Here is a 13,485-nt window from a genome sequence, read left to right on the forward strand (position 1 = left end):
CATTCTCTTTGGTGCTTGCTTTGCTGTTTGGGATGCAGCCATAGCACTGTGAAATGCCAGTTCAGGGGCACTGCTTCTACAGCATTACCCGAGATGAAAGAGTGTGTAAAAATGGAGATTAATTCTTTGAGGGTTGCCTTGCTTCAGTTGTGCATATGGACCATGTGTACAGGCATCTCTCTAATGATAGATCCAACTCGACACATGAGTGTGTGACACTGAGTGACAGCTCTGTACCAAGCACTGTCCAGATGGTGAGCTTTTGTAAAGCTTTGCTCTTGTTCCTCTCAAACCTAGTCCTAAGCATCTTTTTTGTCTTCACAGGATCAGGTGTGAGAGGAAGTGCTGACTGAGAGCAAGGTGAGGGGCAGAAGAAGGGGGATGGCTCCACAAGTGAAGGGGAAAGAGTCTGGTTCTTATTGTCTTTCTCAGGTGTCTGCTGTTGGTCACTGTAGAATCCTTGTGTAGCTCATCTTGGTCTGTTGTGGCTGAAGCAGAGATGCTGGCACAGAGAGGTATCACATCATCAGAGGGAGAAGGGGAGAGAATGCAGTGGCAGAGTGCTATGAGTGGGCAAAATGTAATCGTGGTGAGATGTGGGAGGAAAGAGAAGCTGGGAGAGGCATTAATGGAGTAATACAGAAGATAGAAGAGTGAAGGGACAATGAGGCCAAGGAAGTGATAAATCTATCTAGAGCTAGTTCTGTCAGTAGCCTGTTATGGCAGAGTGGTAGAAGCACATCCATTTGGAGCTGAATATTGCCTCAGCCATTGTTTTTGTAATCCTCTTTCTATTAGAATACTGCAAACTATGCAAATGTGCCAGGTGCATGCTGGGTGCAGGATGCTATGCAGAATCTCTTATGAGCATGCAAGGCTAATAGGCAGCTTTCATCTGAAGCACAGCTCTTCCCTCTGACTCAGAGCTCTTGTAAAACCCAGCAGAGTCTGGGACCTGCCAAACTGTTTTGTTTTCTGATACTTACTGAAGCTAGATAGCTAAAGTAATCCATCAGGTTTTTCACACTCCAGAACCAATATGGAAATGTGCTCAGATGAAGAGCCTTATTTTCCTTTAATCATCTTCCAGATCTCACGCTGCCTGGCTTGATGTGGCAGGGGAAGAGTGCTGGTGCTGGTGCAAGGATGGTGATCTGGGAGGATAAAACCTTAGCTCTGCCACAGATTCTCTTTGGCAAGCCATGACAACTTGTTCAACTAGTTGCACAATGGGATTGTCCTTTACTGTTGTGGTTTCCTTCCCACCAATGGTTATTATCCCTTAGAGCATAACAAAACCATAACACCTCAGATGTTACTTGCTGGTGGTATGACAGATGCTGTTACTGTTGTGGTAATCGGCATGACATGTAGGGGTGGTGCTAGCTCACTAAAATTAGAAAGAACAGCCTAAAGTACAAACATTGCTATTATGTGACTTGCTTGGTTTTGGCTTTTAGCTAACAATTGTCCCATCAGAGTAAGGATAATGCACAGCTGATGAAGAGCAGGGATTTTAGTGAACTCTCCACGCAGGTGACTCATGTGTTGTTCTATTTGCTTTTTTTCTATTTAGTTTATTGTAAGGGGCCAGCTGCTAGCCCAAAACATATGCCAGAGAAAGAAGCATGAAAGGGCAAAATCTTCCTTTTGGCTTGTTTGGAAATGTTTGCTCACAGACAGGTATTCCTGCTGCTTTGGTTTAAAGAGTTGACTTTTCTTCTACCTCCAAACTGATTCACTCTCACCTGTGATGAGAGGCATTCAGCTCCTCCATTTTTTATACTTCTCTCTTCCCAGTGAGTAACTCCAGTGTTTCTTTGGGTAATTAAAGTTTACTGCAGGAGGAGCAGGAGTGGGTTGGGAGCACTGATGAAGAGATGACTAACAAAGTAATCGGCATGTGATTATAGTGTGGGCTGCCAGGCACAGATTAGCCCTCCATGGACTCTGCTTTTATCTTAGTTCCATGTTTTGAAATAATTCTCTGTAATAATATATAGAATTTCTATCCCATCTAGCTTATCACATTAGAGCAAACTAGACAAAATGACTCTGTTTCAAAAAGCTCTGATTCAGCTCAGGCTGCAGCCACTCATTGCAAATGTGAAGTTAGGTGACTGAGTTCTCTTTTGTTTCTTCCAAATTCTCTCCCTGTGGGAAATTTAAAGGGAAGATAATTGCCAAGAGTGGTAAATTAAGGTGGCATCATAAAGCCACGTGAGATGCATCGGTGATGATCACATCAGAAAACTCCATGTGAAGTAGGAGCCACTGAAGGGAAATGAGGATATGGAGGATTGAGTTGTGGATAAATCATGAAGAGAAAAATAAAAACTTTTCCCAGAGGGAGAGCTGCCTCATGTGCTTGCACAGAGTGTTGTTTGTTTGCTCCCTGCAGTAGTTTTGTAGTTTTTTCTTTTTAAATGAGAAATCTTGTTAGATTACTTACACCTACCTGATGTAAGAGGACAGAAAGACCTGCTTTAAACATGCTATATAAACACTTCCTCTTGCTACTCATATCCTTTTCCCCTATATAATTCTAATATCCCATGAGTCTATTACTGAGGCATTAGCTTAACTGCTGTGCAGTTGACAAAACAGTGGTTTAAGGGAAGCACTGACATGCACAGAGAATAGTGAGATGTCTGCTCCCCCCCCTCAAAATTCCTCCATCTGCTGTTATGGCCACAGTGCTGACAGTGTTTGGGCACTAGAAGAGTGAACATACAAGCTGAAGGTGATTGAGGGCAAGGCAGGGAAGGAGAAAGCCCATGAAGAGGTGATGTCCATGGGACACTGGTGACACAGAGCTCTTCGGTGGTGACTGCCTAAAGCTGAAGTCCTCATCCCATCAGAGAGTGCACACAGCATCAGCTGAGTTGCCTGAGCAGCTGCTGCTGGCAGTGCTCTTCATTAAATATAGAAATGGGGATCAAGAAAGGGAACTTAAATCACTGAATAAGTTTTATTCATGGACGATTTGTGGAGTCTTAGAATAAAGAAATAGAAAGAGGAGGAGAAAAAAGAAAAGGGAACCCCAGGCTCCTGGAGAGTTCAGTAAAGTTTTACTACATACTGAGTATGTAGCTCAGGACAACCCATCCTCAGGAGCTTTCTGTCATAAGGTGCAAAGTCACCACCTCCAGTTGTTGGGGACATTGGGGAACTTTCAGTGCACTGTGGGTGTACTTGACAGCAGTAAAAGAACTTTAATAACTCTTATTAAGGAATGGATAGTACTTCTGAATAACACATTTGTACTTGCTGCTTAAGACAGCTGTAACAATCCACATTTTTTCTGTCAAGTGAATGTATATCAAATTAGTCTTAATGACTCATTAATTTTTTTCTTCTTCTTGCAGGATAGAATTAGTTTACCTCTTTGATTTTAAAATGTTCTTTTAAAACCAGTTCATTTGTCATCTACTTAAAACCATCAATTGACTGTTTGTTTTAGAACTTTCAAGTTAAAATTGTGTCTTAATCAGATTTCTTGGCACAGCACTTAATGATGCTTTCTTTAAAGCAAAAAAACCCCAAACCCAAACAAACAAACAACAAAACAGGGATGCATCCTTTGTAATGTAAAGTGAAGAAGAGATCAGATGTTCATGTCATAATGAAGCATGGGTAAGGTTGCATATTAGCTAAACAATATACAATTTGCTAAGTTGGCTCTATACAGAAAAACAAAGTCAGTCCCAAAAATTCAAGGTCTTTCCTGTGACAGAAGTTATCCACCAGGTGTACCAAGCAGCTAAGAAGAATTTTCTAAGTGTTCTGTTCAATTCTGTTCAGTGTGAAGACCTTGAAATTGATGCAACTGCAACTTGAGCCTCCCCCTTCTACTGTTTCAATTCTCAGTTATTTAAGTAGGGAACCTAAGGGAAATTACTAGAAAAACTGGATGTTAAGCACTGTGATGCTCTTCTCTTAGAACCATAGAATAGTTTAGGTTGGAAGGGACTTTTAAATGGCATCTAATGCAAACCCAGTATTTTCTTTATTTTGATAGAAATTGGAGCCTGAATGTGGATAATGGACTGGGGGGGGGTGGGGGGCTAGAGTGATGGGGGCTGTGTTTGGACTGGCTCCATCACACCTTGTTCTTTTCAGGGTGTGGTGAGGGAGCAATTCTAGGTTTTAGATACTTAGAGGTAACCCAAGGGGCAGTGGCATGTTGTGGGCTGTTGTTTTCAAGTCTGAATTCAGCTGTGAAAATCTCTCTCTAACTGCCTGTGAAATTGGTTAGAGTGTCTGAATTGGTTTGTCAGTGGGATGGTGTTTGTTTTGGTTTTTTTTTTCCACTAAGCTGATTTCACAACCATTAGTGGCACCCTTATTTTGATCTGGGAGCCAAATGAATGTTTAAAAAGAAAATGCTGAATGCAGAATTTGAATTGCAGCTTTAACTATTTTAAAAAATCAGCTTCAAAACAAACCAAAAAAACCTCATTGCTGAAATAGATGGTTTGGCTGTGGTTTTTACTTTCTACAGCAGTGTTGCTGAAGTCATGTTAACCAGTTTTCGTGCCAGGTTCCCCATGGTGCTAGCACAGCAAAAAATACCTTTTTGTTTTTGTGTCTGGATCAGTTATCTGGTCTTGTTGCCAGCGTGGGTGTCTGAACAGCCTTGCCAGCTCTGGTGGGAATGATGTGGGATGTGGACTGCTCCTGAGGAAATTCTTGGGGAACCCCAACCACAGTAACTTTTGAACCAGTAACTCACTACTGCAACATTCCAGGGTATGGCCATCCTGATGAATGATGAATTGGCCTTCTTGGAACAAGGAAGTGAGCAGTTCCTGGCATGTGGCTACCAACTGGCAACTGAAGATGGGCAGCTGCTGTGAGTTCCTTCCTTGTCTTGGTTTTTGTATGGCATCAGAGCACCAAGCTGCCAAGTAAAAGTTGTGTGGCAGTCACTGACCTGGAAACCAAACTGCTCTCCTTTGTATCTGACCTGCCAGGAAATACCTGTGGTCTCTGGAAATTGCAAGGTGATGAGGGACTTAGCAGGTAGCTATGTTAAATTTTATTTCTTGGTCTCCCAGCTTAATGCTCTATTGCAATTTTATTTATTTATTTATTTCTTCACTTCTGCCTCTAAAATGAATGCTGCTTTGCTCAGTGGCAATGAACACAAACCCATCTCTTTGTCTGTGCAGCTGTCTTCAAAGTTGACAGTTTTGGTTGTTGTTTTCAATGTTGTTGTATGTGTGGCTTGGGAACCTGTTGGTCTCTGCATGTTACATTACATGTAACACGTAGTACAATCCCACTGAGAGAGAGAACTGGAGGACCAGCAGGTCCAGCAGGTCCAGGGAAGGGATTCTGCCCCTGTACTCAGCACTGGTGAGGCCTCACCTCGAGTCCTGTGTCCAGTTCTGGGCCCCTCAGTTCAGGAAGGATATCGAGGTCCTGGAGCAGGTCCAAAGGAGGCAACTGGGCTGGTGAAGGGACTCGAGCACAGATCCTATGAGGAGAGGCTGAGGGAGCTGGGGGTGTTCAGCCTGGAGAAGAGGAGGCTCAGAGGAGACCTCATCACTCTCTACAACTCCCTGAAAGGAGGTTGGAGCCAGGGGGGGGTTGGTCTCTTTTCCCAGGCAACTCTCAGCAAGACAAGAGGGCACAAGAGGTCTCAAGTTGTGCCAGGGGAGGTTTAGGTTGGACATTAGAAAGGATTTCTTTACTGAGAGGGTGATCAGCCATTGGAATGGGCTGCCCAGGGAAGTGGTGGATCCTCCATCCCTGGAGATATTTAAAAAGAGACTGGATGTGGCACTCAGTGCCATGGGCTGGGAACTGCAGCGGGAGTGGATCAAGGGTTGGACTTGATGATCACTGAGGTCCCTTCCAACCCAGCCAATTCTGTGATTCTATGATTCTGTATCACCAATGGTTTCACCAAGGGAGACAATGAAACTGTTCATGACACATTCAAAGGAATGAAAGTTGTTTTCAAGCTTCCCTTTCACTTGTCCTGAGTGAGGGGAGGAGGGAGGAAGGACCTGTTTCTTGCAGATGGTAGAATGATTCACCAGTTAATGGGATCTTAATGCCTGGCAAGAAAAGATGTCATTAGCTGTGCTGAATCCCTGTGTGATACACACATTTGGTCCAGCATATAGCACACTTCTGTGCACTCGTTCAGCCTGCTGCTCACTCACCGAGTTCCTCTCCTACTCCCCTGCAAACACGTCAGACGTTGCTTTTGATACGCTCAAGCTTATGGGCAAGAGACTTTTTAATGGAAAAGTGCTCTCATCTGCTAGAATGATGAAGAGCTGCTCTTTGCCTATTAATAGTGGTTTAAGAGAAAAACTGCTGGTTAATGAGTGGTGAGATACGCAATCGGGTTGCGTTTTTTCATTTAAATTCTCTTCACGGTGACGTGAGACATCATTAAGACAACTACTGTGGTCAGAACTTTTTGAAGTGAGTTACAAAATACTGGTTATGTTAGTACCTTCAGTATTCATTATCCTTTCACAGCTAACTAACTTTCAGGCTTCAAGAGTTTCAGGAATACTTGCGCAATGGGGATTATTTCTTAATCTTTCACACTAAAATTGATGTGAAGTGGTTGGGCATCAGTACTTTAGCAGTGGCTTTTCCCATGACCACAGTTCATGGGATAGGCTTCTCCTTGTGGGAAGCTGCACAAAGGAATAAAAAAATGTTCTAAACTTTAAATGAACCAGGCTGTCACTGAAGATAACATTTGTTTTTGGGTTGCATGTTGGTTATTGCCCAAGAAGAGAAATCAGTTTCTGTGTTACAACTCTTAGACTGCACTGTTTTAAAGCTGTTGATTTTCCTAAGAGGAGCAATATGTTTAAAAGAAAAAAAAAAAAAAAGGAAAAGAAAGAAAAAAGAAAGGAAGACTCTGTTTCTGCTTTTAATGGGGAAAGGCTCAAGTTCTTCAGCAGGAGAACTCAGTATGTCTGCGTCAGTCAGCTGAGTGACTCAGTGTTGTGATGCCAGCGTAGGTCTGGCTCCGGATTGGAAGCCTAAATTTATAAAACAGAAATAAGTCAGCATAGTTTAGGTGGAGAGAAGTGAGTAATTTTTGTTTTCTTATTCATAGCCAAATTTAAAATCTTTTCTCTCTCTCCGTTTTTTCTTCCTCCTCTTCCACATTTGTTCTGACACACTACCTCAGAAATAAATCATAGTAGACAATTGTGTTTTTACTCAAAATCTGTGGATTTATCTGCACAATTTCCCATGACAATTAATTTTTTTAATATTTAATGATAATTTAATATTTTAGAGAAATGTAACCTTCAGTTTAATTTCTTTTACTTAAAAGGCACATCTTTCAGGAGGGTAAATCATAGAGGTCCTGCTTTTATTCTAGATTAAGTCTGAACACCAAATTGTTCAAAGATTCCTACCATTTTTTAAGACTCATCTATCTTAAGCTAAATAAATTTCTAGTGCTAGATAGATCTTTCCTTTCTTCTGCATTTTTTTTAAATGATAATAGCAAGGATGTGGCTAATTACCTTCACTGTGGAATTATACTGAGCTAAACTTTGCTTTCTTTGGCCTCCTTACCAACTTACTGTGTGCAGAATATCAAGGAAACCACTGCCATTCATAATGAGGGAGAAAAGCACGTGATAGAAATGATCACAGGTGCTGAACAGCACCCATTTGTAAAGTGCCACTGTCATATCAGAGAGGTTTTTATAGCTGCTGTTTGCCTTCAGCTGTCTGCTACGAGTAATTATGTATCCAATAGGGAAAATTTGCTGACAAGGTTTCCCTGGAGTAAACTCTGAGATTTGGATGTGCCACTGTAATTTCTTTGCTCTGATGCAGTTGCTCTACAGCAGGCAATATTATGCTGGCAAAGGACACGTTTTTTGCAAAAAAAAAAATCCCCATTAGGTTGCAGCCTGTCATGCTGTGGTGTACTGCCAGCAACAGTCCCTGAAAATGTCTCTACCCGGGTGCTACAGACAGCCACAGCTGCCAGCTGTCTAGCACAGATAAGAGATTTCACTAATACTATCATTCAATAATCTGGGGTAAATACTTAATTCTGTTCTGTGTACTCAAAAGTGGAAGGAAGAGGAATCTTTGGGTTTAACTAAAATGGTCTCCCAGATTATCTTCCAGGAAAGCACCTCTATGCCATCCAGGCAATGAGGCTGAGAGTGATAACATGGAGTAATTGATAACATGGCCTAATTGACCTACTGTGTGTAGCAGGGGAGTGCCTTATCAGGGAATAATATTTAAAAATTTCCCTTGTATTTCTTTTCCTGGATTGTACTAACAAGATTACAAAAAGAATTTACCAGCAAACAAATTACTTTGTACGACACCGCTCTTTAGTGCTTTATAACAAAAAAAGCTTTTTACAAACACCATCAAATTCTTGCAAGACTGCATAGATGTAACATCACTTTACACACAGTATAATGGACCTAAGCAGGGAGCAAGAGGGTTGAGGTATCTGGAGGTGGGAAGGGGAGCTCCAGATCTTGGCTGTGTCTGGGCACGAGCTGCCTGTACCAGCAGTGTGCTGGGAATGTGCCTGGAATGGTCTCAGCTTGCCAGTGCAAGGTTCCTCTTGACTCACTTTATCCTTTGACAACACATGAAAGGGACCAGAAATGCAAAAGCTGGTTGAGCAAAATGGAGAGAATTTAGTCTGTGCCCAGAGGAGCTGTCAGCCCAGGATATGTGTCCAGTTGTGGGCCCCTCAGTTCAGGAAGGATATCGAGGTCCTGGAGCAGGTCCAAAGGAGGCAACTGGGCTGGTGAAGGGACTCGAGCACAGATCCTATGAGGAGAGGCTGAGGGAGCTGGGGCTGCTCAGCCTGGAGAAGAGGAGGCTCAGAGGAGACCTCATCACTCTCTACAACTCCCTGAAAGGAGGTTGGAGCCAGGGGGGGGTTGGTCTCTTTTCCCAGGCAACTCTCAGCAAGACAAGAGGGCACAAGAGGTCTCAAGTTGTGCCAGGGGGAGGTTTAGGTTGGACATTAGAAAGGATTTCTTTACAGAGAGGGTGATCAGACATTGGAATGGGCTGCCCTGGGAAGTGGTGGATTCTCCATCCCTGGAGATATTTCAAAAGAGCCTGGATGTGGCACTCAGTGCCATGGGCTGGGAACTGCAGCGGGAGTGGATCAAGGGTTGGACTTGATGATCTCTGAGGTCCCTTCCAACCCAGCCAATTCTATGATTCTGTGATTCTATGATATTGGCATGGAGGTCCCAGCCAGAGATGTCAGCCTGAAGTCAAACTCCAGTTCTTTTCCTGTCCTGGTTTTGGCTAAGAAAACTGGTCACCAGTCTGGTTCCTTTTGAGACCAACTGAGCAAAGCTGAGCACGAGCTGTGGCCAGATCTTTCTGCAACAAGTTGTCATCTGATTTCTTTGTTCCTGGTTCTCTGCTCCCTTTCTAAACTGTGTGATTTGAGGGGAGGTGGGGGAAAAATGTGAGTTTGCTGCTGTGCAGTGTAATGTGCATATTGTTATATACAATAAAAACCCAACCCAACCAAACCAAACCAAACAAAAACAAGAAAATCAACTCACCCCACATTGGAATGTGAGCAATTCTCTCCTATTACCCAGGAGCAGTCACCTCAGGAGCTGGTTATGTGTAATGCACCAGTCATAGAGCAGTGGGAGTATGTTAAAAATCAAGGAATGGAGTGGAAAAGGGGGAGGGGGGGGGGAGAGAGGTAAGAAATGGGTAGTCCTCTCCCACTCAGCAAGCTAGCTCCATTATCTGAATTAGTATAAAAATACCCACCCACCCCAAGGAATGCACTGTCACTCCCTCCATGCCAGCCATCTCTGATTGAGAGTAATTGTCTGCTTCTGCCGGGGCCCAGAGTGGATCTCTGTGGAGTGCTTGAGTAGGAGGTGAAAAATCAGTAGCTAATGTGATGGCTTCTGTTTTTGTTTTATTTATTCTGAAACTGTTTTTCAAGACCAAACAGCAGCCTGCCAGGGAAGGTGTCTCTGCTTGGGATTCATTATAGTTATTATTATCAGTAGCAGCATGCCTCTCCCTAATTGCACTTGGTTTGTGAGTGACAGCCTTTGATTGGGCAGTATTGTTTCCCCCTCCTGGGGACAGGGATACTTTTCAGGTCCCAGATTAAGTCACTGCCAAGTGATAATTTCATGGTATGTTATGGCATCACATGCTTGAACTGAAGACTTCCACTGCTTAACTCTCTCAAGCTTGCTTTTTCATACCTGCAGCTGAATATCTACCAGTTTATAGCAGCACAAAGATCTAAATTTGCCATTTCCACCTCATGTCTATTAGGAGCTGACTACAGAGTTCAATGACTTGATAAAATGATGTCCAGGTTGTCCTATTGGTTGTAGGATCAGTGCTGGCTGATGTATGGTTGGGAGTTTCATGATGAGGCATTTCAAAGAGCAGTTTCTCTGGATAATCTAAGGGCTTTGGGTACAGTTTCAAGAAACAGAGGAGCTCTTACAAAAAGTGGATGCTATCAGCAGTAATTAAAGCATCCCCCGTTGTCATTTAGTCTGCTGGGCAACATTTCTGACAAGTATTGCTGCAGACCCTGTACCATCAGCTCATTCTCCAGAAGCTTTTGGTTCCCTGGTCCTAACTGAGGCTGATGCTTTGGAAATGACTTGAGGAATGGGCAGTTTCTGGAGTGTTTTGTGTTTACTATTTGAACTGAGCTGCTTAAAGAAGGCACACAACATTCTGGCATTTTTCATAGCTCTCATTTTGCACTGCTGTTAATGTGGAACAATGATGCAGAGAGCCTGCCTCCAGTGGTATTCTCTTTATTAACTCTGCAAGTCTTGGCTGTGCAGAATGCTGGGGCTCTCCTGACTCTGCAACACTTGTCATGAAAGCATTTTTTAAGAATCTGGTTGGAAATGCATCAGCTCTTGTTCTGATCTGAAATTCTTGCTTCCCTTTGCTTAGAGGAAACTTAACACTGCTTAAATGACTAAGCAAATGACAAATCTCTAAAGAAACAAGAAAATTCTGCTTGTTAGAAACAATTCTAAAATTTCTACCTAAAATCCTCGTCCCTTCTATGTAAGGTTCACAGCAGCTGTCAATGGTGTGGTGGCCAAAACAGCAGTGGGTGGGTTGTTCCTGCATTCCTCAAATGAAACAGCAAGATTTGAGCAATGATGAGGAGTATTAGCAAGATAGATCCTACAAAACAGAGATTTCCCTGAACTACTGTGGGGAAATATCTCAACTTTGGCATTTAGGAAGGGTTGGGTTTCTTCAATAGAGTGGAGGCGATGCCCTGAGGTCAGCTGGAACTCTTCAGCAGCTCAATCACTCCTAAACTTCCTCTTCTGGGTATTTCATTTGTTAGAGACAGACCAGCTGTTCTGAAAAGTCAAAGGAGAGTCAAATCATCTTTTCCTGGAGGGTATATGAGCTAGGGAGAGGGGAGAGAGAAGGAAAGGCAGGGGAAACAACCAGTCTCTTCATTACTTTTGTATATTTCTGTTTTAAATAGGGCTATAAATGTCACTTCCTTTCCAGCATATCTGGAGGTTGAAGCACTCCTGCTCCTGGAAAGGTTCATATGGCTCTAGCAGCAGTGTAAGTTTTCTTTGTGCTCTTCTCCATGCCTCTTCTGGAAGAAAGCATCTAAGGGCAGGATAGGTAGGTGTACATATTTTTTCCCTATTAGAAGGCTTGCTTTGTAATTCCTCCTGGTCTTATTTTCTATTTGTTTTGGTTCTTACAAAGATTATCCAAAATTACTTATTGGCCTTCATCAAGCCTGCAATAGGCAAAGGTCTGCCTCACACAGAGTTTTTATTTTCTTTCCCCCTCCCCAGCTGTGTCTCCTCAGCTGGTAGTCAGTCCTAGGACAGAAAATGAATGAATGGGTGCATTCTTTTCTAGAAGCTTCCTCAGGCTGACATATATTGTGTAGGAGGAAAATTGTTTTTGTGGCTGCCCTTGGACCACTCTGCAAGTAAAAAGCAGAGAATTCAGCTCATAGAGATGTCAGTCAGTTTGGTTTCTTTTCCTTGCACAGAATTCATTCAGCTTTCTTTACAGAAATATTTACAAAGCTGTTATTAAATTTTTCTTGTGTAGCTTAAAGTACTCCAATTCCAGAGCTCTGAATGCAGCAGTTTAAACAGCTGAGGCAAATGACACTACACAGGTTTAGCAAAGCATTTGCAAAATGCCTGGTGAAACTATGAACTTTGCCTCCCCCACACACCTACATCTGATGCATCATTCAGTGTCTTCCTAATGAACTCTGTGCTGGACTGGAGCAGAGCTTTCTCTTTAGAGGTGAGGTACAGAGGCAGAGAAAGGAGAGTTTTCTGGCAGATACTGGCTCATTTTAAAGACTTACCTACCTTGATACATTTGTTTTAGGAGAATCTCCATTTTCCTTTCAGCTTCAGTATGATGGATAGCAGAGCCTGCCAGCAGCTCATGCATTCCTGTAGACAAAATATAATTAAGTGAGAGATGGGAAGCTAAAATGCCTGTAGGCCACACAGGTAACAATACAGCTGAAGCAGTGTATGTTTCACAGCCTCTTGCTTCCCATGTTTGCAATGGGCATTGTTGGTTATAGGCAGTGATGGTTTGGTTACTGGGCTGGTATCTTCATTTAATGCTCTTTTTGCTTGAGTAATACATTTTTTTAATGAAGATTTTCCCATTGTGCACATTGACCCTGTCTTTGCAACACCACACCTGAGTGTGATGGGTGTCTGAGTCTGAGCACAAATTTTATGGCTTAAACTCAATGATATGGTCTTGGAACCTCAAAAACACAGATGTTTTGCACATAGGCATTTTGTGCTCAGTTATCCAAGTGTGCTTGCACACACTGATGAATGAAATTCCTCTACAACCTCCCTGTTAACAGAGGAATGATTTATAATTTTTAGGCACCCACAGTCATAGAGGGAGCCAGGAACAGAATCTGACTCTCAGTTGACTTAACCACGGAACCATCCTGCCTCCCACATGCTGAGTGGGTTCAGATAAGTGCAAGGGGGTTGATCTGGCATTTCTCCTGAAGATCAGGATTTCATTTCTGGCCAGAATGTCAGAGATGGGGAAAAGAAGTTCAAAAATGTAACCAAAGCCTACCAAGCTGAAAATCACAAAGTCAGTTTTTCAAGGCTACTCTAATCTCTTGCTGACCTGAATTTCCTCTGGGTCATTTAATCTGCTTTATGAGTGGGACAGTCGAGGGTGTTTGATAGAAATTTTCTCATCTCATGTAAACTGTTGTTGCTTGAAGAGTAAAAGACACAAAGTCCTATTTTTTTCTGGTCAGAATTTGGTATGTTTCCTCCAGGACTGCTTTCTGCCTACAAGATGCTATTTTTCTGTCCTGTAAGGCTACTTTTATACTGAATTTTTTTGCCGTTGATTATAGCCACATTCCTGCAAACGTATCTTAAGTTAATTGATAGTTCTGCATGTGTTCAATGTCAACTATTTTTTCCA

At 42.6% G+C, this 13,485-nt stretch overlaps 1 long non-coding RNA gene across 1 annotated transcript; it reads left to right on the top strand.

Moving 5' to 3' along the window:
• The first annotated feature begins 251 nt into the window (after positions 1 to 251).
• Positions 252 to 5,031, top strand: LOC139798054 (uncharacterized). Its single transcript, XR_011726690.1, has 3 exons — positions 252 to 432; positions 4,752 to 4,855; positions 4,977 to 5,031. It is a non-coding gene; the product is annotated as an uncharacterized lncRNA (long non-coding RNA).
• The last annotated feature ends 8,454 nt before the right edge of the window (positions 5,032 to 13,485 follow it).

The sequence above is a fragment of the Heliangelus exortis genome, chromosome 7 (genome assembly GCF_036169615.1).
Source record: "Heliangelus exortis chromosome 7, bHelExo1.hap1, whole genome shotgun sequence".
Lineage (NCBI taxonomy): Eukaryota > Metazoa > Chordata > Aves > Apodiformes > Trochilidae > Heliangelus > Heliangelus exortis.